Below are 5,561 nucleotides of genomic sequence, written 5' to 3'. Positions count from 1 at the left end.
TCATGCCCTGGCCCTAAGACAAACAGACACTTTTCTCAATTTTCTGTCAGGACCATCTTATAGTCTCTCCCTCCAAAGCTCAGATAGCTTCACCAAAAGTCAAGTATTTAAGACCCTCACTCCCACTACTCATGCAATCACTTCCCACCATAAAATAACAGGTTTTAACCTTCCTTGGTTTAGCTAACTTCTTTCATTTCTGGGTTCCCAATTTTGCTTCCCTAGCAGAGCCCTATATAGAGAATATCAAAAGATTCCTTGTGAGAACCCTAGAGCTGACTGCTCCTATATAACTCTCCTTCTGCAAGCTACAACAAGCCCTCCTGAGGGCCCCAGCTCTCTTTATCCAAACCAACTCAGCCCTTTACCCTATGTACTTCTTTTCAAGGTCACAATACAGTGAGCATTTTAGGACATAAAAAGAGACCATCTTTTTAGGCAGTAGCCTACCTTTCTAAACAACTATAGACAATACAGTTGGTAGATAGACTGCATGTCTCCGCACAAACACATAAGAGACAAAAAGTTGACTTTAACAAAATACAGTTGTGTTACAGTACAGCAGATATCCCTGACTCCCTTTCCTCACGTTGATATCAAAAAACTAAAGATCAATACTCCTCTTCTTCAACATGGTCATGGTAAAATGACAGATTATAGACTCCTCCTCTTGCTTCTCCTCCTGTGTCCTTTAATCATGATGACATGTACTCATAATGTGCTGTCTTTTTAAACTTTTTTTCAAGGTTTCTTCAGTATCCAGTGTGAGCTGTCACTAACTATAAACTTCTAGTCCTAGCTGAGACTCCTGGCACTAACTTCTACATGGGCATGAACCATCATCCTGTCAACTCCGCTCACCCCCACGATGACGCCCCAGTTCAGCAGGAAGCATTCTAAGAGACACGTGGCCCCCTTTATAGCAACCAAAAGATGGGAATGATAGGTTATGGCCCTAGTAAGAATTGCTGAATTATTATGGTGGTCGTCTGATATGGCTGAAGCCCTTAAAACAACAGCTCATCTTCCCAATGACCACTTCTTCCTCCCTCCCCACTCCAGCCCTGGGTACAACGTCCTCTTACTTTTCCCGCCCACACCAGGGAGCCTCCAATCAGCTCCTTGTACTTCACTAAGCCCGCCCCTCAAACTCCACCCCCAGCAAAAGTCCATATAGTCCCAGGCTCCCAGTCTCAGATCAGAGGATCCACCCATCTCCCTTCCTTTGGTCCTCTCCCTGTGTGTAGAGTTAATAAAGGCTTTCCCTCCCCTCTCCCCCCCCAAAAAAGAGGCTATCTTTCTTCTACTGAATGTGTTTGGAACTTTGGTCCAAGATAAGGTTGCTGAGTATGTCTGTCTGATGTTATTTCTGCATCTCCTAGTCTGTTCCACTGATCTTTGGGGTTTGCCAGTACCATGCTGGTTTTTTTTTTTTTTTAATATGTGGGGGGGGGCAGCTCAGCCCACCAGGGGGTGGGGCTGGCTGGCATGTGGTGCTGAGGGATTGAACCAGGGTCCCTGTGCTTTGCTAAGCTTGCTCTAAGTAGATGTTTTAGATCACTGAGCCATCTTACCAGCCCCGACCATGCTGTTTTTATCATTGTAGCTTTATAGTACAATTTCAGGTCAGGGATGGTGATGCCCCTGCCTTGTCTTTGTTGCCCAGAATTGTCTTTGCTATTTTAGGTCTCTCCTGGTTCCAAAAGAATTTTAGGATTTTCTCTACATCTGTGAGCTATGCTGTTGGAATTCCCCTGCCCCCAACCAGGGATTGAACCAGGGATTTATTCTACTGAGCCATCTCTGTTGGAATTTTTATTGGAATTGCATTAAATCTGTATAACAGTTTTAGAAGTATGGCCATTTTCACTATATTGGTTCTTTCTACCCAAAAGCAAGGGATATCTTTCCATTTTCTTTTTTCTTTTTGGTATGGGGATCAAACTCAGGACCTTGCACTTGCGAGGCAGGCACATATGCCACTGAGCTATCTTCCCTGCCCTATCTTTTCATTTTCTTTCTTTTTTTTTTTTTAATTTTATTTGTTTTCTTATTTATTTATCTTGTGTTTGTGTGTGTGGCCAGCTCAGCCCACCAGGGGGCGGGGCTGGCTGGCATGTGGTGCTGGAGGATTGAACCGCAGTCCTTGTGCTTTGCTAAGCTTGTTCTAAGTAGGTGCTTTTACCACTGAGCCATCTCACCAGCCCTCTTTTCATTTTCTTTTTAAATTTTTTTTTTAATTTTATTTGTGTGTGTGTGTGCGTGTGTGTGTGTGTGTGGCCAGCTCAGCCCACCAGGGGGCGGGGCTGGCTGGCATGTGGTGCTGGGGGATTGAACCGCGGTCCTTGTGCTTTGCTAAGCTTGTTCTAAGTAGGTGCTTTAGACCACTGAGCCATCTCACCAGCCCCTCTTTTCATTTTCTGATATAAGCTTCAATCTCCTTTTTAAGAGAACTGTTGTTTTCAATGTAGAGGTCTTCTACATCCTTTGTTGGGTTGATTCCCAAGTATTGCATTTTTTTGGGATGCTATTGTGAAAGGTGCTGTTTCCCTAAATTTCTCTTTCAGTGAATTTGTTATTTATGTACAGGAGGGCTATTGATTTTTGAGTGCTGACTTTGTACCCAGCTACACTATTGAATTTATTAAATCTAGCAGTTTTTAATGCTAGAATTGGTGTCTTCTATGTAGAATCTCCGTCTATTTTTGCAGGGCCTGGAAGTAGAGCATCCCTGATTTTCTCTCTCTCTCTCTCTCTCTCTCTCTCTCTCTCTCTCTCTCTCTCTCTGTTTCTGCCAGGTAAATGAGCGGGCATACACTACAATCTTCGCTTTCCCATCACTTGGGAACCTAAGCACAGGCGGGTACAGGTACGCTCTTGCCACAACTCCTTGCTGTCCTTCAGCAACGTCAGGTCTTCGGCGGAATTTCCATCCAATCTCAGCAGAATCACAATTTAGTCGGTCAACTAAGAGGCCAAGGCCCTGACATCAGCTCAACCAATGCCCGAGAAGGCAAGACGGAGCTAATCCAGGCAGATTCTTCCTGTACCTTGCTTCTCCACGATGCTACCCAGATCGTATTTCTTGTTCGGGATCTCTGCTGGGCCTGCTAGGAGCAGCTTCTGAGTGGCCAACTCAGGAGACTACAGTCTCCCGGGCTATATGCAGTCTGCGCAGGACTACGCATGCTCCGAGAGTTTTCTGGCCCTGGTCACACATCTAGTTCGTTCTCCTTGAAGAAGGGAGGGGAACGGAGAAGAGGAGGCACTGGAAGCTCTGGAAGCAACCTAGTGAGGGCCAGCTTCCTGCCCTGCGGGCACAGGCACGGTCAGCCTCTGGCTTCCTTCTCTAGACCTTTGGTTCTCGGGTTACAACAGGTGAGCGGAGAAGTGACCCCGCCCCTCCTCCCCCGCAGGCCCGCAGATGCGTGCTCCAGACCTCAGCTGCACCTGTCCCTGCGAGGGTGGCTCGCACCACCCTGCCTGATGAGGGCCTGTTTCGCCACCAGCCTAGAAGCCCAGCTGTGGCCAATGGATCTGGCTGGTTCACCACAGTCTGCCCAGCACTTAGCATGGGCCTGGCACGCGTTAAGCACTCTGCACGTCTTTGTGGAATGGTTGAATGATACCCCTGGGCTTTCTCCTTCTCCTGCAAAAAACACCTTCAAACCTGGGCTTCCCCCACCGAGCCCCCGCTCGCCCGCCCGCCCGCCCCTGACTCTGGCGTGGAGCTGCGTAGGACTGCCTGCGCCTGCTGCTGCCTAGCTCGGCTCCCCGCAGGTGCCCGCGCTTCTCTCCTCCCTCTCTCTCACAGATGGCAGTCAGCTTTCCAGCCACATTCAGTTCTCACTTGAATTCGATGCTAAATTGGGAAGAAGAGCAGCTTCACACTCCGAATTTAGCCTAGGAGAGAAAAAGGGAGACAGCCTGGATGTTGCCAGGGAAAGGAGAAGGCTGGGTCGGGGGTGGGAGGTGGTGTCAGACTTACCCCAAGCGTCAGAGAATATCCCGAAACCCCCAGCTCCCCCTCCTAAAAATAAACCACACTGAGCTCTGCCCCCACAGGGACCCCTGAGGCTGTTCCTATTCCAGGGCAGCCTTTCCGGCTTTACCTCAGTTGGGGTGGAGATGACTGGGAGGCGCAGAGGACGCTGGGTCTTAAAACTCAAAAGGGATCTGCTGCTGCTTTGATCACTGGTAGTTATAAACTTCATCTTAAACCTGGCTTTAAAGCTGGGCATAGTGGTGCATGCCTGTAATCCCAACAATGAAGAGGCAGAGGCCAGAGGATCACCATGAGTTCCAGACCAGCCTGGGCTCTACAGTGAGGTCAAAGTCAGCCTGAACTACATAGGTGAGCTCTATTTCCAAATGCCAAACCAAACAAATCTGGCTCTGACCCTCCTCCTCATAGCTATTGATTATTGCCTCACAAGGTTTTTAGCAGAATTGCCCATAATAGTGGGAAATCACTCTTTGTCCATCAATAGATGAATGGACACACAAACTGTGGCATAATTGTGCTGTGAAATAGTATTCACATTTTATTATTTTTTTATTAATATCTTTTTGTGTGTGTGGATGGCTCAGCCCGCCCTGGGGGTGTGGCTGGCGCAGCATGTGGTTCTGGGGATCAAACCACAGTCCCTGTGCTTGCTTAAGCTTGACTAAACAGGCGCTTTAGGCTGCTGAGCTATCTCACAGACCCAGTATTCACATTGTAAAAGGAATGAGAGGGGCTGACCAGATAGCTCAGCAGACTAAAGTGCCTGCTTAGGCAGATGCAGGGGCTGAGTGTTCAATCCTCTGTATGCTTTGCTGGCCCCGCCCCAAGGATGCCCTGAGAAGGGGTCCTGGCTCACACCTGTAATCCCAGTGCTTGGGAGGCTCAAAACAGGAGGATCACTATGAGCCCAATCTGTGTAGAGAAACCCTGTATACCCTGTACTAAATATATCTAAAAAATTTTGAAAGAAATGAGATTTTAGTATAGGCTACAATATAGACAAATCACATAAACCATTAGGCCAAATAAAATAAACCAGGCTTAAAAGGCCACATGTTGCACATGGCTGCACTTATATGAGGTAGCTGGAGTATCCAGGTCACAGAAATAGGGGTTATAGCAGAGGTTAGCGAGGGGTCAGGGGAACGGGAAATAGGGGATTGTTGTTCATTAGGTACCAGATTTCTGCTTGAGATGATGAGAAGGTTCTGAAAATGGTAAATGAATGTACTTAATGCCCTTGAGTTATATACTTAAAATTGGTTAAAATGGTGAGTTTTGGGGGCCTGCCCCTTAGCTTAGTTATTTAAGTGGCTGCTTCAACAAAGCAGTCAGGCTCAGGTTGCTGTGGTTCCATCCCTGGAACTCAAGCCAGCCAAACCTGCCCTGAAGGCATTTGGAGCCAGCGCCCCCCCCCCAAAAAAAAGGCAAGTTTTATATAGACAATATTTTTGTAACACTTGTGTATGGGTGTAGTACTTGAATGCAGGGCCGTGTGCATACCAGGCAAATACAGGGGGCAGGTGACATCTTCTTTTAATCATTTATTTAAATA

This window comes from Octodon degus, unplaced genomic scaffold (assembly GCF_000260255.1).
Source record: "Octodon degus isolate 3935 unplaced genomic scaffold, OctDeg1.0 scaffold00169, whole genome shotgun sequence".
NCBI classification, from domain to species: Eukaryota; Metazoa; Chordata; class Mammalia; order Rodentia; family Octodontidae; genus Octodon; species Octodon degus.
The sequence above is the reverse complement of the archived record's forward strand: the minus strand, read 5'-3'. Positions refer to the sequence as shown.